At 45.3% G+C, this 25,655-nt stretch overlaps 1 protein-coding gene and 1 pseudogene across 17 annotated transcripts in view; both read left to right on the top strand.

Moving 5' to 3' along the window:
• EVL (Enah/Vasp-like) overlaps window positions 1-25,655 on the top strand; it is a 546,687-nt gene that overhangs the window by 121,692 nt on the left and 399,340 nt on the right. The gene's annotated exons all lie outside the window — the stretch shown is intronic.
• LOC146799008 (5S ribosomal RNA) lies at window positions 2,812-2,931 on the top strand (annotated as a pseudogene).

Below are 25,655 nucleotides of genomic sequence, written 5' to 3'. Positions count from 1 at the left end.
AAACTTGAAAAAAAGGAGTGGCAAATGGAGTATTATAAAGCAAATTTGAGAAAGCAAGAAAAGCAATTGTGGACATGTACTCTTGAAATACTTAAACACAATAAAAACTGCCCCATAAGGTCTGGCAGGCCAGGTTTTTACATTTGATTTCCCAGATATTAAGAGAAACATTGCCTACAGCAAGCATAAATGCATGTGTTCTCCCCTACTTTGTTAAAAAAAAAAAACTGCCTCGACTTGAAAACCTAGCCACCCTTCCCCCCAACCCCTTTTTCTTAAGCTATTAATTCAGCAATGAGGCGACTGTCATTCTAATACCTGCCCCACAGCTTATTTTCTGTCCAGGTCCAACCGTGCCTGCTGCAATTATCTTTGAGGAGTTAGGAAGTGAGATGCAGGAATTACTAGCGGTCTTCCAATGTCTAAATTCTGTGACTGTTCAGGGGCATTACTTTCTTGAGGTTACCATCAGGCACAATAGGATTTGATGCAAAGAGAAGGAGGCTCCTTTTGTGCCCACAGCACTTCTGTAAGCAGACATGTTACATCCGCAACACGTGTGGTAAGTGTTGGAGGCCAGTGGGCCCAAAGGGCAGAGGCTTTCTCTGGTTATAAAGCCAGAGGAAATCAATTTGCCCTGGCGGCTTCCTATCTGTTCCATATGTATTTTATATTTGCACCAGGCAGCTTGAACCATCCTTTATTTACTAAGGCAACACTTGTTTACCCAAATAAATCATGATGGTTTCTAATTGTGGGCAATGAAACACCGGTTTCTAAAATACTGCCATTACTGGCGTTTCATTGCCCACGACGAGCAGCAGACAGGATTCATTTGGGGAAATAAGTGTGCGCATGGTAGATTAACACCCAAGGCTGAAATGCCAATATAAAGTACTGGGGAAATGGTAGCTGGAAACCAACAATGGAAGCATTCCCTAGTAAAGTGGCACGCCAGGGTGTTTTGTCCAGTTTTGTTTCTTAAGCATGAGAAATGCAAAGTCGACTTTACTAAAGAATGCATTGCTTGCTTACAATGTTGGGTTATAGCTTCCACTTTCCCCTGTACTTTTATATTTGTGTCAGGCAGCAAATCACACACACACTTATTTCCTGAAATAATCATGATAGCGCCTTGATGTGGGCAATGAAACGCCGATAAGTAGATAGTGCCAGCTTTATCTGTATTTCATTGCCCACGAAGAGGAACCATCATGTTTTATTTTGGGAAATAAGTGTGCGCCCAGTAGATGAATGTCTAAGGCTGTGTGATAAAGTATTCGGGGTGGGGGTGAGGGAGGGAGGGAGTGGAAGCTGGAAGCGTAGACAGTGAGCAACGATGGTGTTCCCGCTCCAGTCCTACCGAGATCCTCGAGAGAAACAAAACTGACTCCATCCGAAGAGAAAACAAAATTCAACTGCCACGTCTTCCCGGTATTCTGAACATGCAGGCTGGATTTATTTTTTATCTATGTATGAGTGACAAATCAATTGCTGGAACTTTGGAAACGTGCTTATGGCCAGCGGGCCTGGATTCAGAGCGGACTTCTTGAAAAGGTAGGCGGCCTCCGTTCCAAGTATAGACACCCCTGCGTACAACACACCTGTGTGTCTCTCTCTTCCACTCTGGCGCTTTGCAGCAAGGGAAGAGAGGCGGGACAGAAGGAAAATGGTTAGTCACTGCATGATTTCAAAATTATGCCTACAGTGATTGGTCATACTTTCTCAACCTCTCAGCGCACACTGCTTCCCATGTGCGGAGACTAAATGCCTACCCATGTCTCCTTCTGCTCATTAGCCAATCTAGACGCTCGCTGCTCCTTTGCTAGTTGTGCTAGTAAACAGCATGAGAGGACCATCTGGATTGGCAGGGGCAGGCGAGCCATACGCTCCTTAGGAGACAGGGGGCTGCGGTTGTTTTTCCCTGGCTCTTTAACATGTGGAGGTAGGAAGAAGCCTCAAGTGAACATGCCAGGATAGGCACAGAAAGGTACCTGTCCAACCTGACATGCGCACTTCAAATTCAAGACGTGTCTGCTTCTCTGCTCAACCTGCAGTCCTAAAGTCCCGCCCATACCCTTGCAGAGTGGCTGAAAACGAACACAGCAGCAGCGGTTCAGACAAATTGGAAACCGTTCATTTTATACTTAATGCCGGTACTAGACACTGGGGGGCACCGCTCCCACGCCCCAATAAAGGGGACACCCCTGAAGATTGACTGCTGCAGCTTATGCCTCAGGCCTTACAGTGTTCTAGCTATCCCAAGTGTGACACAACAGCTGCTACTTACAGTCATGCCACTTTTAAGATCCTACACTTTAATGATACTACTTTTTCCACCTCCCCTTCAGCTTATGCCATCGGGATGGCGCACTGAGTTAACACACCTTCTTGGCATCTGCAACAATCAGAAGTAACAAGGGATTGAGTAGTATGACCGGCGCCCCCCCGCGCCTAGAGGCGGGGCGCCCTTAGTAGCGCCACAGGACTGGACCTTCCCCCAGGGCAGAAAAGGGGGGTGAACGAAGTGACGTCATCAGGGCGCGCTGAAAGGCTATTTTAATCTGCACCCCGCCATCTTCAGCCTCTTTGTCCCTTTGAACCTCCGGCAAGCTGCAGGGGCACATCGTCGGCGTGGAGGGAGTTTGAGTCGGCGGAGTGTTGCGTGTGGCACAGGAGGTTTGAGGGGGCCTAGGCGTAGCTCGCCCACATGGGGTCTGTCGCGATAGTGTATTTAATTAATTATTTCATTTTGGAGCACGATGCGTCCCGCTGCCATATGCGGGGGACGCGCCGTTGTTTTGCGTGTATTTCCGTGGAGCATACCACCCTGAATGCGCCCGATCTCGCCCGATCTCGGAAGCTAAGCAGGGTCGGGCTTGGTTAGTACTTGGATGGGAGACCGCCTGTGAACACCAGGTGCTGTAGGCATTTAAAACAAAGATGAAACCAGCGGTGGGTGCACGCGCGCTGGTGGTGTAAAATTAGCATAACATTTTTGATAAAGGCCGCGTGGCGATATGAACCATACTGTTTGATTTCCGTGGAGCATACCACCCTGAATGCGCCCGATCTCGGAAGCTAAGCAGGGTCGGGCTTGGTTAGTACTTGGATGGGAGACCGCCTGTGAACACCAGGTGCTGTAGGCATTTAAAACAAAGATGAAACCAGCGGTGGGTGCACGCGCGCTGGTGGTGTAAAATTAGCATAACATTTTTGATAAAGGCCGCGTGGCGATATGAACCATACTGTTTGATTTCCGTGGAGCATACCACCCTGAATGCGCCCGATCTCGAAAGCTAAGCAGGGTCGGGCTTGGTTAGTACTTGGATGGGAGACCGCCTGTGAACACCAGGTGCTGTAGGCATTTAAAACAAAGATGAAACCAGCGGTGGGTGCACGCGCGCTGGTGGTGTAAAATTAGCATAACATTTTTGATAAAGGCCGCGTGGCGATATGAACCATACGGTTTGTACTGCGAGGCGTCTAGCTGCGATATGCGAGGAGACGCCCCCCCCTCCCTTTTGTTGTCGAGGGTATTCGCGCTAAAGTTTTTCGAATAATAATGCGTTTTTCACATACTGGAGTGTCAGATGCGGGGGACGCGCCGATGTTTCGCGCGTATTTCCTATAAAAGGCAGCGTTTTGATAGGAACCTTACTGTTATTAGTGCGAGGCGTCTCGCTGCGATAGGCGAGGGGACGCCCCCTTCCTTGTTGTCGAGTGTATTCGTGCTAAAAGTTTGGGAACAATATTGCGTTGCACATAATGGAGTGTCCGGTCGGTTGCCGTGATGCGGCCCGTGGTGAGAGGCAGTGGGTTCGAACAATTTGGCCGTTCGCACCCCTAGTTATTGGTGAAATTGTTTGATGAAGCAGCGGCTATACCGCGCTACATCTAGGCATTCGGTGCTTGCCATATTATTTCACCAATTGATCACTCCCCCGCTGACCCACGCAGGCAGCGGGAGCGGCTCGCGGTTGGAATTTTCCTTAGAGCCTGATGAGGCGAGGTAAAGACACCCTTGAGATAAGTTCATGGTCCTCCAACTTCTACACAAGGGGGTCGAGCCCTGTATGGCAGCGGTGGAGCGATACTATCCACGCAGCTCAGAAGGCGCGGTTCGCCTAAAACAGCCAGAAGTTAGCTCACAGGTACAGAGGGGGGCCGCCCCGTAGCGGGTAAGATGCGGCTAAGATGTGGCTTGCGGTGAGAGGCGGCCCTCGGCTTTCGCATCGCTTGCGCTTCTTGTCAAAGTCATTAGCCCGGATCTGGGTATATATTCTACTTACGATTGGGAATGTTGCCTTCTTAATGCGCTGCATGCCAAAGAACTTTTTCAGGGCACCATTAGATCTGCCAGTGCGCGTCATGCAAAGAACTTTTCAAGGCATCATAGTGCGGTGACTTGTTCTTCTGTATCCTTGCTGTGAACGCGTATGTATAACAACATATATAGCGGAGGTAGTTGTATTACATAATATTAGAAGTCTTGCGCATCATGCCGCTGGCTTCCGGTATTTGCTGTTATTTATTGTCCTGGAACTGTAAGTTGTGTACCGGTGTGTGATTTACAGTGACTTACTTATATCATACTTACTTATATCATAATAATTAGCATAAGATGTAAAACAATATGTCTAATCATGATAGTCGTTTCTCAGGGTATCAGAAGTCGTTGCTGGGCATCATGCCGTCGGCTCCCTGGACTTGCTGTACATCCATGCGTCATGCTTGGGTGGAACGGGAGAGTCGGACGAGGCAGAGGTATTAAACATATGCAGTCAGGTTAGGGGGTGGATTGGTAGAAGTGCCTAATGTGCCATCATTTTGCGCAGTCCAAGTTCATGAATTAACTGTTTCGCCTGTAAGTAGGCCCGCTAAACCAGTCTTAGATGATTGGGTATTCTAAGGGGCCATTCGTAATAACACTGGTCATTCATTCGCTTTTAGTGGGCATGCGCTGCGCATGGAAGTTCGTCCCATTCCTGCAACTGGGGGTTTCAGCATACTTGTACACCGTCGGGAATTAACGACTCCATCGATCTTTAGGAAAGCACATTAATTGTGCGGTGCGGTTATTATTGGCCAGCAAAACCCGTCGGGGCTGACTGGGTAGTCCATAGGGGTCACTCAGGCACACCCAGTTGACATGCACTGCAGGTTGAAGTACATCTCATTGCTGCAAAGTGTGTTTAAACACACTGGGTCTGTGTCTCCAGTCAGTTCCCACGGTTAAGGAGTCATGCTGTTCTTATGTACATTTCAAATTGAGACAGGGAGTTACTTTTTCATTTTATCTACACCTGAATTATTGGCCTGCCATGGAAGCTGTACACTTGCATTGTTTAAGGTCCCGGGTGCCATTCCCGGCGGGCACACCAATGCATACAAAGGCCGCATGCTAATAGCGGGTATTCTTACTAGTGGGTGTACAATTTAGGCCAATTGGCGCGGTAGCACACCGCTGCGCACAGCAAGTGCACGCTAGTAGAGGGCATTGCTTCCGGGTGGGCGTACGCTTATTACCACTCTCGGTACATTGCAAGGAGTCAGTGGGATAGGGGCTGCACGTGGAAATACTGAGAGCTGACCCAGCCCAGTTTCAATAGGCGCCGGAGGGTACCTGAATCCACACGCTATAGGTCACCTGGTACAATGCATATACAAGTTCTCTAAACAGCAGGATTTGCGGACTGGCTTTCCTTCATTGATAAGGTACACGTTAGAATAGGCTTTTGCAGGCACAGCTGAACAGAACTTTGCGTACTCGGGTAGCTCCCATTACACCAACTCCAGTAAGGTTATGTAGTCCAGTTGGAACTCTGTAGATCTAAAACCGGACAATGCTGTTATTTTAAAGGCAGCACATACTCATTTCCGTTTTATGTTACCAACAATAAGGAAATCAGCCATTGGTCTCAGTCAATTTTAGTACGTTAGGTCCCAATACTCCCGTCAGGGGCAATAACCAAGTTCCCTGGGGGTAACACGGTACGGTTAAAATTGCCAGTCATAATGGTCCTGGTGGCTAAGTCTCTGAGGAATGTATAGCAGCTTGTTTACCTTATAATCTCTTGATTTACCAAAATGAAAAGACACTACACAGGTATTTATGTCAAATATATAGGTATTTATTGCTAAATATACTCTACGAATCACTTGATGAGATTAGAGCCAGGTAAACATTTAAAGATCAACCATTCTCAATAAATGAAGGACAAAAATGGCTGTAGCCCTAGGGGCTTGCTCATGGTGCTGCTAAGAAGTCAGGAAACAGATGACATTTTTTCTGCTTAAAATTACCCTTGAGCCGCTAGTGCGGGGGAACCAATTCTGTCATGGATGTAGTTTCTTGTTATGTTTTCACGGTGATGCCAATAAGTGTTAGGAGACAGTGGAAAAACATTCTCGAGGCCTGGTTGCAGGAGGACACTTATGAAACCCAAATTTACAATCACCAGTTTGTGCCGATATGGAACAGATAATTTATTCCTTTCACGTTGGTGTCTTCTGCGAGGGACATAATAACTGTTAGGGTAGTAGTCAGTTTGGGGCGGAACGGTGAGTATTGTGGCGTGGGCTGCCGGGTCTGATTAGTTACCAGGCAATAAATGAAATCATCCAGCCGCTGCTTCCCTCGACCAAGGGCAACGCCATCTTCACATAGTGTAGGCCATGCGGGGGTGGTAGGAATTATTATAAAGAAGCACATAGCAGAGGATACGGTAACCGGAGGCTCCCTGGTAAAGATGGTTATGGGGTACAAGGTACAAACTTCACCTCGGGCACAGGGTAATTACCCGGCAGGTGCTACATTATCATGGTAACTCAGCCATTTATACCCCTGTGGCAGCCTGCAACCACAGGTCGTAACAGTAAGGGGCGAAGCAAAAGCAGCCTTTTTATACCCCCGTGGCGGCCTATAACCACAGGTCCTAACCAGTAAGGGGCAAAGCAACACCTCTCACAAAGGGAGCAGCCTTGGCAGTGGGTGGAGCAATAGCTCAGAGGGTGGCAGTGCAGGAGTCCAGCCCAGCGCAAGTCCGGCTCAAGAAGGTCTGTTGATGGACACAAAATGGGTAGCATAGCTGAGTGGTTTTAGGCTCAAGGAGATGCCTGGTTGGTAAGTAACTATGAATGATGTCAACAGGTAACGGTATGGGGCAGTAGTTCTTCTTTGTCTGGCTGGCGACAAACGGGACTGACCTGCTGGTAGTCCCGGACGTCACCTGACTGGTGACAGAGTTCGGACCCCTGGGGTCCTGGTCTTCATAGGCATATCGAAGAGGCATACCGGAGAGGCTCGGGAGAGTACACTTAGGGTTGCACTAAGGCTGCAGGCATCCCGGTGGGCAGATTTGCTATTGTAGGCCCTAAGGGACTAGTTTCCTTGGGGAGGGAGGTGGATATCATAAAGTAAAAACAGGAAATAGTGTTGGGCCTTCCCAACTAGGTGGGCATTAAGAGAGGCTTCTGGACAATATGCCTGCTACTGAGGTTAGTTGCCAAGATATTTATCTAACGCATTCTTGGGCCTGGTAAATTATCACTTGACTGTAAGAGGGAGCGCTATTACGCCACCGCTCAATGAGCATTGGTCCGAAGGGAAGTTTCTATATGTGGTCGGTAGGATAACGCAGGCAGTATAAGTTAAAGGGGTTCTGGTTAAGGCCAAGGACAAGCTAGGGAAGAAAGTGATACGGGCGACCAGTAAAAGGAAGGCAGCGGGTCCAACACTTCCTCCGCTGTCCCGGGAGTCCAAGGGAGTCTAATTGGGTGGCGCTAGCATCTAGGCACCTGTACGGACGGAAATTTTATGGAGGGCCTGGGATAGTAGTTCCCTTTAGGATAACGGTGTAGGAAATACAGCTGGTGACAGGTTCCGGGCAGGGGGTCATCGATTAATTCAGGGCAAACAGGAGATAGTGTAAACTAGTCTCTTCACAATTCGATAGTCACTGAAAGGGGGCAGGTAATGCATCACAGGACGGCCCAGATAACAAAAGAGACAGGTGGAATCAGGATGGAGGTCATAATTTTGGTAGACGGGCAGTGGCTCATATAAACAATGCTAGGGTCCATTTGGGAGCACAGTTAGCGCGGGGGAGGGCGAGCGTGCCAGGGAGCTTCTCGCCCTGTGGCGGTTAAACAACTGGAAGGCCCCCAGAAAGGGGTAGGAGCCACATGTGCAGAGGGTAGGCGGAAGGGGGGATTGGCCTGCTGGTGGTCCCTGACTCTTCTGCCCTAACCCACAACCTATGGACTGAGGTGAACCCTGGGGAGGCTGCCTGAGTGCAGGTACCCCGGTGGGCATGCCAGTGTGCCATGAGGGGCCCTGGTTTACAAGTAGTGCAACTGTTCGCTGTAGCGTGTTGGGGCCTCCTGGCACAATGTGCACAGCAGAGTGGGGGCTTGGTGGGCCGAGATGGCCAAGTTCAAGTGTATGGCCAAGTTCAAGAGTTCAAATGTAATCTGGTGCATATCTTCTTTACTGCCTTTGACAGGCCAAGGCCACTAAAGTGTACGGCCAAGCTCAAGTTCAAGTGTAATGTTGTGCCTAATTGCCCGGCAGCCTTCGTCAAGTTAATACCACTAAAGAGTGATGCTTTGATAATTGTATATCCAAAAGGGATACTGTTACTCTCGTGTTGGTCACTGGTGAATTACCTGTTTCGTAAATAAAAAGGCTACGCCATGAACAACACGCTCTGTTTCTGAGAGTCCTTGGGCAAATGGGAAGAGTGAATGTCACGATGTGCGCCTACTATGACCGGCGCCCCCCGCGCCTAGAGGCGGGGCGCCCTTAGTAGCGCCACGGGACTGGACCTTCCCCCAGGGCAGAAAAGGGGGGTGAACGAAGTGACGTCATCAGGGCGCGCTGAAAGGCTATTTTAATCCGCACCCCGCCATCTTCAGCCTCTTTGTCCCTTTGAACCTCCGGCAAGCTGCAGGGGCACATCGTCAACCACCCACCCACCCAGCAAGAGAGCGAGGGCAGAACTGTGACAGTTAACAACAAGCAAGCACAACAATGGCGGTTAAACAACTGGATGGCCCCCAGAAAGGGGTAGGAGCCACATGTGCAGAGGGTAGGCGGAAGGGGGGATTGGCCTGCTGGTGGTCCCTGACTCTTCTGCCCTAACCCACAACCTATGGACTGAGGTGAACCCTGGGGAGGCTGCCTGAGTGCAGGTACCCCGGTGGGCATGCCAGTGTGCCATGAGGGGCCCTGGTTTACAAGTAGTGCAACTGTTCGCTGTAGCGCGTTGGGGCCTCCTGGCACAATGTGCACAGCAGAGTGGGGGCTTGGTGGGCCGAGATGGCCAAGTTCAAGTGTATGGCCAAGTTCAAGAGTTCAAATGTAATCTGGTGCATATCTTCTTTACTGCCTTTGACAGGCCAAGGCCACTAAAGTGTACGGCCAAGCTCAAGCTCAAGTGTAATGTTGTGCCTAATTGCTCGGCAGCCTTCGTCAAGTTAATACCACTAAAGAGTGATGCTTTGATAATTGTATATCCAAAAGGGATACTGTTACTCTCGTGTTGGTCACTGGTGAATTACCTGTTTTGTGAATAAAAAGGCTACGCCATGAACAACACGCTCTGTTTCTGAGAGTCCTTGGGCAAATGGGAAGAGTGAATGTCACGATGTGCGCCTACTATACATTTTAATTCGGAAGTCTGTTATTTGCAATGCTTAGAGGCGGCCAAAGTGTGGCACAAACTGGTGTATTAAAAAATTCATTATTAGTAAAACCAGCAGGAAGCAATTTGAGAGTGTTTAAATATTTTCGAAACTAGGAGTCGGAGGGCTCTAATCCATCCAAACGCCTCTATAGATATCTTATTCTATGGATATGACTACGAGAGACATTTTCAATCGTACTATGCTTGATCAAATGGGATATAACCTTATTGATACAGTTATATAGATGATTTTAGAAAATGGGGCATTGATGAAGATTTTTTTGTCTGAAAACGGCTTAAAAGCCAAGTCAAATTTTTGGCCTGTATTAACGAATGAGAATAATCAGAGTTAATTTTTTTCTGGCCAGAATAATAGGGTATGGTTCTCGCACTCATGTGGAAAGTGGATATGGCAAAACCTACCCACTCTGAATCACACGGAGCAGAATTCCACGTGGTAATGTTGCTCTGTCTGACTCCGAACTGGGGCCTATGTCTGTTATGGAATGAAATGTAGGTATCTCTTGCTCCGAGAATTTTGCTTTGAGATATGATATATATTCAATATTAGTCATACTAGGTTGATATAGCATTATGCTTTGTTTTCCAATATTATTTGTCCTCATTAATGTATTGGACTGTATGAAAGTGATGGATGATTGACGTTATGTCCGTGACTTTATATATTTATCTATATTGGCCTGTTATGCAGTTCAGATTATGTTTTACCACGGTACAACTCAGGTGGATAGGATAATTGATTTCAAAGAGGTTTTAAATTGCAGGAACTTAAATGTTCGATCATTCTTGAGAAACGTCAGGGAGACCCTCAAAACGCATTAGGATTTTATGCATATTTGGGCTCGTACTTCAATTTACATTTCTTGCAGATTGACTCAATAAAGAATGAGTAAAAACCGATATATTTTCACACCAGTGGATCCCGTGTGGCCACTGAACTCTGTGGAATTAGACACAATTGCAGCTTGTCATGTACTGTTGGAAGAAAACCTAGATGACGGTATTATCTCCAGTGGAATGTGGTAAGCAACTTGTTGTAACTGTGTTACTCCTGCTTGATGTGTGAGAAACAGTCATAAAATAGGTGACCATGTTTTGTTACCATGCAGTTATTACAAGAAGCTCACTTTATTTCACAAGAACTTTATTATTTTTGTGGAGTGCTATCTTTCATATCGGTTTCTCTTCTGCCGGGGTGATGTTTTGCCTCAAAGTAGGAAATGTTTATAGACCTGATGGTGTGTGTTTAGCTCCTGCAACAAGCAATTCCCAGAATTGCTTGCCTCATCCATACTTCTTTCTAGCTGTATTATACAGCATTTGCACCCCACAGAGGTATAATGTTCTATATGTCAATGTCAATGTCAGATATTCTTGTAGAGCGCACTTATCACCGGAAGGTCTCAAGGCGCTTGCAACGAAAACCAGCAAAAACATACAGCGACCTAAAACTGATGCAAAGTTTACTGAGGAAAAAGCCAAGCTTTCAGCTTTTTACGAAAGCATTTGTGGTCCACTATGGACAAGAGGTGTGATGGTAGTTAATTCCATAGCATGGGGGCCAGGTAAGAAAAGGAGCGGCCACCATTACGGGACATACGAATGCGAGGCTGAACAAGGTATGCTTTAGTACCGGACCTTAACAATCTTCCTGGTATGTACCATTTTACCCAAACAATCATTTACAAGGTCACTGCTCCCAGTACTAGGCTGTACCACTCTTCTAGTTTTGCCTTACTTTCAACAACAAACTGTAAGCATGGAGGCAGAAGGTCGGACCTCAACTTCTAGTGCTCCAATGGTGTCCACTCTCTACCACTAGCACCTTGCTGGTATGGCCCATTTGCACAGGGCATGCCACATTTCTCACACCGACAGTCACATCCACGTACACACCCATCACCACTCATTCAGCCCAATACAATGCCAGAGAAGGTGGTAGATCACTACCAAAATTAAGACCACTCCTATAAGACAGTTAAATACCAACATGGGCCCTTTTAACACTGCCTTCACAGGGCAGTGTTACTTTATGACTATATGAACAAAAATTCAAATGAAGATTCGTGCCGATGAACCTAAATCAACATGAATAATTTAGGAAGAAATTCCATAATTTTCAGTGAACTGCTTTCCCTTGCATGCCTACGTCTAAAAACACTGATCAGAATCCCAAAATATTACAAAAATGTCTAATTGTGTCGTTCCCGACAAATCATGCATCTGGGCCATGGAAGACCAATGACTTTTATGCATTAATGTAATCAAAAAGGGACCGAATTATACATATAAAGATACTTTGTTTCCAAATGATTGCAGTTTAACTAAGGTGCAGTGCGCATGGTTATGGCAGACTTCGAATGAGAGACGGTGTGTAATAATGCAGTGTAATGACTGTGAAAAAAACTGGGTAGTTCTGTCAGTTGGAAGGCGCCTTTAAAGACTGCTAATTCTAGATTCCACCTCCTGTAATTAACCACAATCCTTTGAGGGGATGGAAATGGAAACCGTGAAATTCAAGAGTTGGTAATTTTGCATATCTCAAGGCAACTTAGATGAAGCATTTTCACCGACTATGATATTAGCAGTGACACTCCAAATTTCCTTTTGAAAACTTACAAAAGTGCTCCGCTACAGTAGGATGGAGATGAATACTTGTTCTTTTTAGGAGAAAAAAAAACATCAAGCAAGTGGAAACCAGCAAAGCGTCCACCAAGGAAACCGGATGTGCTGTGGTACAATAAAGGGAACAATGCGTCACCCCGCGTGCGGTGCGTACGTAAGGAGTATGAAAAAGCTATCCACTGTGCAGTGTTGTGTAAGAATTGCACATTTTTATGATCCTTCATGTACATCATGCAAACCTTGCAAAATTTTTGCAGAGATTCATTCCCCGCAATACGATCACCACTGGACACTGCCATCATATCTATATTTGAGAAATGCTCACTTCAAGTGGTCCTTTTTCAGGGAGGAATGTCTGTTTGACACTGCGGAGTGGATTGATGTCACACACTCTGTTTTCACACCTCTTGTAAGTTCGCTATCACACTTTTGTGCCTTACAAGGACAAAACACTGCACATGTTTCACTTGCTGTGCCTGCCAGAGAATTCACAGAAGTTGGCACGTGGGTGAAGGAAAACACGATAACAGATTCACAAAACCATTCGCAGATGCACATTTCCCAAAGTTCAACCACAAATGTGCAAATACTGATAATAGTGAGTTTTCACAAATGAGGTGCCTCAAACCCAGTACATTCCTTATTCACATAGCCATGCACGGTCTATGTACCCCCACAGGCCAAAGTTAGTCTTGCACCAAGTCTTGCTTCTGCACATGGCTTGTACAGCAGTACTAATGCACATTGTGCACTTTTCTTCTTGTTCGTCTCTTTCTCGGTGTGCAGTTACAAAGAACACCAAACATTTTAAAGTGGAAATGTTAATTTTCCCAGCTAACCAGGGCACCCATGCATGGACTCCAGTAGAAAACTGGCCTCTTCAAACCTCCATAACATGGACACGTCGTCTGACCTACATTAATAAAGGCTGTGTCGGGTGAGAATGGTACAGTGTAATGCAGTTATCACACTTGCATAAAGATGTGAATATTAAGCCAGATTTGAGAAAACAATACTCTAATAATAACTATTAATCAATAAATAGATCTACAAAGAAATAGAAATTCAAATGGTAGAAAGTACACAAAACACAGCAAAAGTGCAATAGTAAAAGGCATGGACTGGTCAATGCTCACACTGTATGCAGTTCGCAGTTAGTAAATGACGGTGAATAACAAAAAAAAACATCAAAGCAACCAAATTGATAACATTTAAAAGATTTTTTTTGTAACTGAACTTAATGCTGCTTCATTCATCCTCCTCAGGAGTAGTAAGCGCTATATAGATGCAATTTACGTAGGCTGAATGACTGGGTTTCCCAGTGGAGATGAACGGTTGTGCACAGATGTGCATTGACCCACAAGTGTCCATTGATACTCACTTTAATGTATCCATACTCCTTTTATATAGCATTATAGGCCGCCGTAGCGGGCTATACCGGCTATTAAAGGCTCGCTGCAGCGTTAAAGGCCCGAGCCTAAGGCAAGGGACTTTAACAAAGCAGCGGGGCTTTAATAGCCAGTATAGCCCTGCTACAAAGGGCTATAAGGCTAATAGAACATTCTGCCACTAGAGGGCAGAATGTTATAACAAATTCAACAAAGGCTTCAGGGAGCGGAGGGGATTCAAATCCCCTCGGGCTCCCTAAAGCCTTTGTTCACAGCCAGAGCTGTGAACAAAGACACATTGGAATGTTGGAGCTCCGGGCTTATACCAGCCATTATAAGCCCGGAGCGCTCCATTGTTTTCAATGGAGCTTCCAACGTTCCAAAGTTCTAATAACCCTTAACCGTTTGATCAACTCTCTCCAGTCTCTGCCCCCTTCTCATTTCTCCCCATGCGTCTGCCCGCCCCACCTTCCTTTTTCGACTGCTAAATATCTGAGCGTTTTTAAATATTTGTCAACCACGGCACCCGAAGTTCCTCATGAAAGTTAGATGCTTATGCATTATTTTCTACCTTACCTGACTCTCGTAGGGAAGTCGAGGTGTCTGCCTGCTGAGTTACTTGTTATTTGCTGCACTGACGTTTGCCGCAGCCTCGTACACGTCCGGTTGGGGTTTTGGATGGACACTTCGAGATCTTTGTTACACATTTGAAATTGCTATTGCTGCTCTATTTATTTCAATTTTGTTTCGACAAATGTGTTATGCCAGTTTTTGTTTCCCTGGCCGTTTACTTATATTGGCAGTTCTCGCGCCACAAGCTTGATGACCAGGCAGGGCCCCAGTAGGGAACCCGCATCTTCCGGTTGGCGCTGCAGGTGCATGCACGTGACTCGCACACTCACATCCCATGACCTGCTCCTGGAAAAGGGGCACGGAGGCACATTGTGCCGGCCGGCCTGCCTCCTGTTCTGGCAGTCCTAGGCCAGGCTGCTGAGTTGCGCTTTTCATTCACATTGGGACTTTGGGAACCTCCTAAGAGGCGCGGTCGGGTGGGGAGCCAAAAACAGCCCCGGGAAAAATGCTCAAACCAGCCCCACTCCCTTCCTCTCCTACACAATCTCTCTCGTTCCATCCATCCATTCACTCTTCTCTTTGTCGCCTTCCTCTCTGATACTTTCTCTCTACCCCCCCCCCCCTCTCTCTCTCTTTCTCCTGCTGCCGTCCTCCTGCCTGTTGCAGTCAGTCTGGGGGAGCTGAGGAAGGAGACAGAGGCACCATGAGCCGCCCTGGACTTTCCTAACCAGCCTCGAGAGGCTGCAGCCCACCAGGTGGAATTAAAGGCCTGTCCAGGCCTGAAAAGAAGTACTTTTTTAGGGTTTGTGCTGTAATGTACACTTGATGGAGGATGGTCTTACCACAACGCTTGCTCATGGGCCCATGGTACAGGCTGAGATCTGTTCTGATGATGAGGGTTGCCCTGACTACCGGTCATGTCTTGCTTACGACATCCTTGATGTTATAGATGCTTTCAATGACTGAACATCCCTCATTAGATTAAGGCATATGTTATGCTAATGATCTTAAATTATTGTGACCCTCCTGTTAAAATGGTCTGTGTTAGATACCCCATTTTATCAAACGATACGCCTACTTATTAATCAAACGATACGCCTACTTATTAATTAAACGTCAGGATTCGTGTCTTAGATAACTTTTCGAAGAAACCTGAAAAATTGCTCCGTAGTCCTCTCTATGGGATTATTACATACTCTATCGGTATCCATGTGTATTCAATCCGTAAAATTTATTGGGACCACCAGGATTTGAGTCCTGGATAACCTCCTGAAATAACTGATAAAGGACCCCTGTATTTTGGCCTACTGTCAGCATTTCATACGGACAGAAATGTTGATCCGCGCCATTACCCAAGGGAGTAGGCCTCCGAGTGACATTCTGAGTAACCAGATTGAAGCTTAAGTTGTCTGTAATCTCACTACGACCCACAAGGTGAAAAATACCCTGCTTGTCGATTGTTTTCTGTCTACAAGCAAAACTAGCTACTTTGCCCCATAACTCAATGTGTCTGGAGAATGTGATTATGAAGAGCCCCTTCATGGCCTGAATGGAAATCCCGAAGACTCCAAAGAGTCTAGATGACCCTCCGCTGTACTTCAAACTGGCTTCTTCAGCTGTGCAGTTGAGGAGATGTCTCAAAGCCCACATCCTCACAAACTTCACACCACTCTAGATGATTTCCTTTCCCTCTGCATCCTCATCCCACTGCGTAGCTGTATTTCTACTCTATTTGAATTAATTGCTTGGAATTCTCAAATAAAACATACCCACGCCTCGTTATCCTCGAATGCTGGCACGGTATCTTGTTATTGTATATTGTGCTCCACTGCCCTCTGGGCTTGTCTTGTTCTGTATGAATTCCCATAACATAATTACACATAATTACAATTTTGTGTTAGGTGCGCTCCACCCCTGTATGAGCCTTTGTCTGAAGATTTTTACCTGGACATTTAAAAAAAAAAAAACTCCTCGGCTGCTCTGAGTCTTAAACTAAATATACAAAGCAAATACCTTGCTCCCTTCCACCCCACACGTCCACTTCCCTTCAACATCACATATATGTTCAGCTTTCATTTTGCTGCCCTACTCTGTGCTTAATTTGTAAAATAATAAGTGCCAGGGCCCTGACCAGGATGCCACTGCAGCTTGCACCACCCATTGCCCCGTCATCACTGCCAATGACGGTACCAAAACAACTTCTAACCATCTCTCTCGTCTGCAAGTGTGACAGTTCAGATTATTACAGGTCCCCAAACCTAAACGAATGGCTTGGGAGGTAGGTATTAGTATTTTGTTATGTATATTGTATTCATAAACAAGCGTTGTTCTGCTCATCTCTAAATTAGATGAGCAGCGCCACCATGTGGCTAAGTGTCATAAGTGTGCTAATGACAATTAAGTGCTGGAACCCAGCACTGGAAACCAATTAAGTGCTGGTGCAGAGCACCGGAAACCACCGGCTCAAATTAGGCACTGGCCCTACTCCTACTCCACCAGCAGCCCCTCCATTCCATGAAGAGTAACATGGTTTACCTAGTGTCCCTACTGTACCAGACTGTGGGAGACAGGCATAACACTCCATTCCACTGCTTTTCCAATGTCTATGGAAACCAGTCAGGCAGAGTTATTCAATATATGGTTTTCACAATCCACCATTCCACTTACCTTCTTAAGGTTTCTGGGGAGCTGACAGATTTAGAGTAAGTATCTACCATTCCATTCCTTACACCAAAGTCTGTAGACCAAGGAGCGATAGGGTAACATCATATAGGGGTCACCAAGTGTCACAGTTGCAACTCCTGGCACAGGCTTGTAACCCATGGCCTCAGAGGCGGCAAAATCAGTCCTAAGAGCAGAAGCTAAACAGTCTCCTGATGAACACTGTTTACTTCCTGTTGCTCCGACTGGGATCAAGTTCTATGATATGAATTCAGCAGAGCAGCGCACACTCTTCGGAATAAAAAAAAATGAAATAAAAACACACATGATGCAACTCATCATTTTTCATTATTTTTAATATAAAATGTAAGAATAAGGAATACTGTAAACCAGGAACATAGTTCATATTCAATATATGGTCCACATAAGATGAATATAACAATAACCTTTTTTTTTGCGTTTTCCAGTGATGTATCAATACATTTTCCCATTTTGGCATACATTAGGGGAACTTTTACATCAGTAGCGTTTGTGGTAGAAATAACCAGGGTTCGTAATGTTGTTCAATGTTTCATGACACTATATTCTCCACTTTAAATGAAAGGAAGTCATGTTTTGTCTACATATCATTTCAGCATCCTTATTAAAATACAGATGGTATCAAAAATAGACATTTGTGTTGGTAACTGCTGTGTTACTATATTAACTGTGCACCTATTACAATTTGAAAGGTCATCTGACTTAATTTCCTATGATGTGATAGAGGTTAAACTATGTGTGATGTCACTTCCACTACCCCAGGCATTTTGGTGAATTGACAGCCACAGATCAAGAACAGAGGGCCCAGTTGCTTCTGTGACATCACAGCATTGAGACACCGGTTTGCTTGTTACAACTGTGAATTAGTAAGATTTGATTTTAGTATTGTCGCTAATTGCTTCAGATAAAATCCACGCACAGCATAAGAATGTGTATTCATATAGGAAGCCCATCAGAGTTATGTAGTCCGGTTCTGAAGTGGTTAATATTGCTTTTGCCTGCACATAGTAGGTGTTCAATTTGCTCCAATGGTTGTAGGTGGTGGAACCGGGCACTCATTTTTTGGGGATTGGGGCTTTTACATCATCAGACTCTGACATAGAACCAGATAGAGAACGTCAGAAAAGGGGAGAAGAAAAAGGAAGAAACATATAGGATATATAACAAAGTGAGAAAGCAGGGATGATAAAGACCCTAGAAGAGAGGATAAAGAGACAAGAAGTGTAGAGTAGTGGGAGAAAGGCATGAGGTGAAAACAACCCAAGGCATTCTTGGCATTTGGCAGCCGGGCACTGAAGCTCCAACGATGCACTCTTGAGAGAAACCTTGGGCCCACCACTTATTTACAAACTAATCAATCACTTAAGTCATAGATGTCGTGCACAGAGAAATTGGACAGGCCAGACTTAATGCCGAATGGAAAAGAATCACTTATGTTAATTCTGGGAAACAAAGAGAAAAAAGGCTTATTTTTAAACCACTAAGTTATTGCTCTCTTCGAATGCAATGCTCTACGGAGATCTGCTCTTCTCATTTCTTCTCCACTTTGTTTGGAAGCCAAATGTATGGTTTTGTTTTGTAGTTAATCATACTATTTCCTGCATCATTGCTCAATTTGTTAATTTTGATTTGAAATAAAGGGCGAGCGGTTTCCATGTATGTTTGTTCAGCTTACTTTAAAAAAGAACTGCAAAATCTAACTTTTTTTGTGGCTCAGAAAACCCGATCAAGATGCATTATTAGACAGCACTGATTGTTCTATGATAAGGAGGAGGCTTCTGCAGTATTAGTTCCAGCCCAGCACAGTTTTCCAGGAGTAGGTAAGCAATGCACCGCAAAGGTTGTGTCCCTTACTATGGTCGGATTCAGACAGAAAATAGTCCCAGGCTTCCATTTAGAAGTCCGTCCCATTACTGAATCTGCTAAAAAAAAAAAAGTGGCCCACATTTGCAAATCGTGTCAGTTTTGAATTTGTAAAGACATGATGTATAGGTGTTTATCAAAGTATGGCAGGCTGCATCCATTCGTGCTAAGTCCTTAGCCGGGAAGGGCCCTCCTATCAATCGCTCTATTGTCCGGCCCTACCGTGTGAACAGACGCCTCCGCTTAGACGATCTACATCTTGCTGTAGTTCCTAGGACTCGGAAAGCTAGAAGCGGGGGATATCTGTTCTCGTACAATGCCGCCAAATTCTGGAATACCCTCCCTCTCACTTGCGCAAGGAATCCAATCACCTTGCCTTTTGTAAGTCATTAAAAACCTGGCTCTTCCCTTAGTTTGGATGGTTTTCTACTGCTTGCCGCTATCAGCGCTGGGATGCCCTTGGGTAGACATGCGCTCAATAAATGTATTTCAATTTCTGTGAGCAATGTTTGTGTTAATATCAGGGACATCAATGACCCACCAGACCATAAAAAATGCCCACAAAAAGGGGAGCTCCGAGTACCTTAACAGACTAAACCTCCCAAAGATATCACCAGAAGAAGCTCACACCCTAGGAAAGGAGATAAGCTCAGCTGAGATTGAGATGGTAGTAAAGTCCCTTAAAGTTAACAAGGCACCCGGGCCAGATGGATACACAGCCACCTTCTATAAGACGTTCTTAACTCACTTACAACCTACTTTGAAAAAAGTTTTTAACCACTGCGAGGGAGCGGGGATGGTCTCACATACCATGTCCGATGCTAATATTATAGTTATCCCCAAGGAAGGTAAAAACACCCAGTTGCCCCAAAATTACAGGCCTATCTCGCTGATTAATGTTGATTGCAAGATATACACAAGAATTCTGGCAGCAAGGCTTAATAAGGTACTACCACGACTTATAAGTAACACACAAGTTGGCTTCCTCAAGACACGCATGTCACATGATAACACCAGACTCCTATGCCATATTCTGGATAGAGCTGCCAAGTCCGACAAACCAGCGGTGACCGTCACACTAGACGCGGAAAAGGCTTTTGATAGAGTATCGTGGCATTTCCTAGAACAGTGCATGCGAACCTTCAACCTGGGAAAACTCTTTCACGCGTAAAGTAATGTCACTATACGATAAGCCCATGGACCGTATCGTAGTCAATGGGGCGGTCTCAGAACCCTTCACCCTGCAGCGAGGGACAAGGCAGGGTTGCCCCCTGTCTCCCTTGCTGTTCCTATTAGCTCTAGAACCTCTGATTAAGGACATCGAGGCAAATGAAGAGATGAAAGGGGTCACCATCAATGAGGTCACAATCAAACTAGCCGCATACGCGGATGACATTCTCGCTGTCACAGAAAGCCCTAAATCCTCTATCACGGCCCTCATGGAATCCATAGATAAGTATTTGGCCCTTTCCGGCTATAAACTCAACAAAGACAAGTCAGAATGCAAACCACTCAACATACACACCACAAAAGACATACTGGGGGAGTCGGGCCTTGCCTGGCAAACTAGTTTCGTAAAATACCTGGATATATATTTTGGGAATGACCTTAAAAACACACTGGAACACAATGAAAAGCTAATGCTGGACAAGATAAAGACGCTGTTGGAGGGCTGGTCACCTAAATTCATTACTTGGTGGGGAAGGATTGAGACAGTAAAAATGATGGTCACCTCAATGGTCAACTACCTGGCAAATATGCTCCCTCTAATACTCACTGACCACATCCATCGCAAATTAGATAAGATGCTGAATAACTTCATCTGAAGAGACAAGAAAGCATGGATTAGTCTTAAAAAATTAAGATTGGGGAAAAAACTGGGGGGTTTAAACCTGGTGGATTTTAAAACCTTCCAAACGGCCTTCTTGGCAAAACAGGGGAGCTATTGGATCCTGCCCGACCAGGAGTACACACCTGTTTGACTGGAACTTGAGAGAGCCATACTTAACAACCTTGAACCCTTAGCCCTACTAACAGCCAATAAGCACATGCTAGCAGCAAACCCAATACTCAAAAATACCAGAAACGCGCTACTGAAGGTAGACCAGAAGATGGAACATAGCATAAAAAACTCGAGATGGGAATCTCTGTGGGCAAACAATAAGATAAAGTACAGGGGAAAACCGCTCTCTATGGACTCGCGGGGAAGAACAGGGATTTCACATCCTGTACAACTCGTAGAGGGTGGGAATCCAACCACTTTCAGTATGCTAAAAATCAAACATGAATTACCAGACATAGAATTATATAATTTCCTAAAAATCAAAACGACACTGACCAAAGCGAGACTTTCCGATACCAAGCCGTCAATCATCCAATATATGACCAACCTCAATAAATTAGGCCACCAAGTATCACACCTCTATTGACTCCTACGGCCCAGCTCAACCAAACTTAATGAAAAGACACGCAAATACTGGGAAGCCCAACTTGGAGACTCACTTAGCGAAAACGAGACCCAGATACTATGGTCCTCCCCCACGCAAAGTAAGATATCCCCAGTACTAGCTCAGACAAAGTTCTGGACACTACACAAATTATACTGGACACCAGCGCGCCTGGTGACCCTGGGACTGAACACCAATGACCAGTGCTGGAATTGTAATAAGGGAAGGGGGGGATCTGGCCCATCTCATATATTACTGTCCCAAAGTCAAATCATACTGGGAGAAGATCTTCGCCTTTCTAAACAACATGTTAGGTTGTTCTCTTAAAACAGAGTTTGCCACCCTGGTAACTGCCTTTGTTAGGACAGATATAGACTCCCAACAGGTCAGAGACCTACTTGATCTCCTATTAACAGCAGGTGTAAAATTGGTACTCAATAAATGGAAAGACACCTCCAAGGAAACGTTCAAGGGATGGCTCAATTGGGTGACGCACCTCAGAGGAGCGGATACAGTGGCCCTACGAGACTCACCATGGAGACAGTCCAGCAGAAAAATGTGGGCATCCCTGGACAAATACCTAGACCCCTATGACACGCCCTGAAAAGGCCATGTATAACGACCCGGATAGCAACCCTCTTTGGACAGAATTAGCAGCCTAACTCTCCCTACATGAGATATCTCCTCTCTCTCTCTCTCTCTCTCTCTCTCTGCTCTGGCTCCTTTTTCCTTGTCCCTCTCTGTGTTTTCTGTGACCCATACGAGGACAGTGGGTGGGGGGAAGCCAAAATAGGCAAACTGTACCATAACTAACACAGCCAGCGTAGGCTTCTCTGTAACAACAAGCGATGCGAGTGCACGTTTTTATGTTATATGTAGGTGCTATGTTTTATGTTAAATGTCCTTTGTATGTGACAAAATATTAATAAAAATTGAAATTTAAAAAAAAAGGCTTATTTTTAAACCACTAAGTTATTGCTCTCTTCGAATGCAATGCTCTACGGAGATCTGCTCTTCTCATTTCTTCTCCACTTTGTTTGGAAGCCAATTGTATGGTTTTATTTTGTAGTTAATCATACTATTTCCTGCATCATTGCTCAATTTGTTAATTTTGATTTGAAATAAAGGGCGAGCGGTTCCATTTATGTTTGTTCACTTTACTTTTTTTTTAAACTGCAAAACCTAGCTTTTGTTGTAGCTCAGAAAACCCGATCAAGATGCATTATTAGACAGCACTGATTGTTCTATGATAAGGAGGAGGCTTCTGCAGTATTAGTTCCAGCCCCGCACAGTTTTCCAGGAGTAGGTAAGCAATGCACCGCAAAGGCTGTGTCCCTTACTATGGTCGGATTCAGACAGAAAATAGTCCCAGGCTTCCATTTAGAAGTCCGTCCCATCACTGAATCTGCTAAAAAAAAAAAGTGGCCCACATTTGCAAATCGTGTCAGTTTTGAATTTGTAAAGACATGATGTCTAGGTGTTTATCAAAGTACGGCAGGCTGCATCCATTCCTGCGAAGTCCTTAGCCGGAAAGGCCCCTCCTATTAATCGCTCTATTGTCCGGCCCTACCGTGCGAACAGACTCCTCCGCTCAGACGATCTACATCTTGCTCTAGTTCCTAGGACTCGGAAAGCTAGAAGCAGGGGATATCTGTTCTCGTACAATGCTGCCAAATTCTGGAACACCCTCCCTCTTCACTTGCGCAAGGAATCCAATCACCTTGCCTTTCGTAAGTCATTAAAAACCTGGCTCTTCCCTTAGTTTGGATGGTTTTCTACCGCTTGCCGCTATCAGCGCTGGGATGCCCTTGGGTAGACATGCGCTCAATAAATGTATTTCAATTTCTGTGAGCAATGTTTGTGTTAATATCAGGGACATCAACGACCCACCAGACCATAAAAAATGCCCACAAAAGGGGAGAAAAAAACCCACTCTGACCTGTCAAACCAGTCCTCCTGTCACTGCCAGCTTGCCTGGAAGGCCGGTACCACCCTGTTCTTTACAGAGGGTGGACGGTCCTTGGATTCTCAATAGAGGCTGCACAGTGGGAGCACACATCTCTTCTTTCATGTATGGCCTCCTCCTGCAGCGCTATACACACTACCTGTGTGTGGTTTTTAGCTTTGTTTCCTAAATCAGGTCAACCTTGCTCGGTGTCTATTTTTTTGGGGTGTGAAACAGAAGTTAAAGACTCTATTTCTGCAATCTCCGATTTATTTGAAATACGTGTTCACTTCCCCACAAACAGATTATTTTATGAAAACAAAACCGAGCTTTTTACTTCACGGTCCACTCTTGTGTATTTTTTAAGCCCAATGTAAAATGGTATTAATTTATTTTACCACCTCCCTTAACCCTACAGCATCCGGGCCATTTTGAGGCATTTTGCATAAAAATTGCAGTCTGGCGCTCCCTAGTGGTGGCTCCACGCGACAACCGCCTACAGTCGTCGCCCCAGCCCTGCTCATCGTACCCATCTAGGCGCGGCATTGTTGGCACACTATAATTTGTGGCGTGTACACAGGTGCTTCTTGCATTGGTAATCACGTGCCTGTTTCATCAGTTCTAAGAAATGACTTAGAAACGTGCACACCCTGCTGTAAGCCTGGCTCCGAAACGCACAGGAGCGCCCTCTTACAACATCTGCCTCGTGGTACGTGCGACAAACAGATGCTACACGTTTTTAATGAGAACGCCACCACCAGCTGTTTAGTGTTTCAAAATCTCACCCAATTTTGTTTTCTCGTTTGTGTGAGCAGCTAGGCCATTGTCGCAGCAAGCGCGGCGCGTGCCGGAGTTTGCCACTTCAACACCCTGCATTTACATACGAACAGAGACGTGTCACTGAATGCGCGCAAATTTTTGAGATTAGCGAATGCATTTCCATTTCAGGTTTTATTTCCAGAATTCAAGGATCAAGAGACCATACCCTGCCTGCTGAAAATCCCACATTTGACGTGGATTCATTAATCCCGTGCCCGTCGTTTGAACACTGGCGCCGACGCGTGAATCAAGACAGTTGACGCACTGAATCTGGTGAGGAGAAACAGGGTAATCTCCGCGGTTTATATAAAGCGACTCCCTCCATGTCAGATGCACCCACTCAAATTCAGCCGGATCTCTCGACAGCTATGTGTCCCTTTGCGGGTCCTGCCTAAATCCGAGAGCAGAGGATAAACGCAGCTTTTATTTCATTACACGCAAGGTGTGAATGATTCCGTTTATTCCCTCAAACGATGCTGTCTCTGCTCAAATAGTCCCAGGCCGCATGGGTGACGAGAGAGCGAGATCAGGGAAAGGGCTCTTTCTCTGCTGCACGCGCAGCTGCGCCAGCTGTGAGGATGTGAATAAAAGCCGAAGCAGAAACTGGGCTCAGAACTGTGAACTATACTATGATGCACGCCCCGCCTTCCTTATAGAGGGATAGAAAGAAAAGGGCGCAAGAATGGCGTTTTAGATATACTGATGAAGTCGTGCAAGGGATGTGCACTTTTTATTGTACGGTGGGATTGATAATATTTGCTAATTCTCTGTGAATTATATGTAATTATTCCAACCTCATTTCTAGATATGTCTTTGGAGATTGGGGATTTTCTTTGTTATAGAAAAATAATCCAGGGCATTACTAAAAAAAAAAAAATAATGGGCACAATGAAAGTTGTAATAATCTTGACACCAATTCCAAATTCGCGGTCCTCCATATAATCACTATTTTTAGGTTTAGTTTCTTTATATTCCCCATACCATAATGTAAACTGAGTTCAGAATTTGCAGGAATCAAACACGCGTGAAATGTTTCCATGAAACAGCAGAATTTGATCTCGGAGCCAAGCGGGAGAATTACTGAGTTACTTGTATTCAGCCTGCATTCTGTCTTCTAAATGGTCTTTAAAAGCCCTGGCACTAGACAGAAATTAGAAATAATCAGATCTGCATCCTTCAGCTAGACACAGTGCAAAAGTGTTGGATATCATCTCTAATAGTGCTATACATTTGTGCAAAATGTCATAAAGAAAAAGCTCAAACTTTTTTGGTCTAGCTATGCAGCCACAAACAATTTAATGTTTAGATTTATTTCAGGATTTAGAGTTTCAACCTATTTAGAGATAACTGTGCAAGAGTTGTGTGGCATTAGACCAAGGTCATCAACATCTACCTACAATACTACTGCATTCACTGCATCAACATAGCACTACATTGTAAGGAAAATATGTAGTTACTAATAACTCAACCCAACGCAGTAAGGCTCCATATGCCTCCTTGGTTGAGCAAGTAGGGGTCCCACAAGGGCTTAATTGACAGACATCCCAGCTCATGTCAACCATAGGTAGACTCAACTGGAGGACTA

Source organism: Triturus cristatus, chromosome 9 (genome assembly GCF_964204655.1).
Source record: "Triturus cristatus chromosome 9, aTriCri1.1, whole genome shotgun sequence".
In the NCBI taxonomy this organism is placed as follows: domain Eukaryota; kingdom Metazoa; phylum Chordata; class Amphibia; order Caudata; family Salamandridae; genus Triturus; species Triturus cristatus.
The sequence above is the reverse complement of the archived record's forward strand: the minus strand, read 5'-3'. Positions and strand labels throughout refer to the sequence as shown.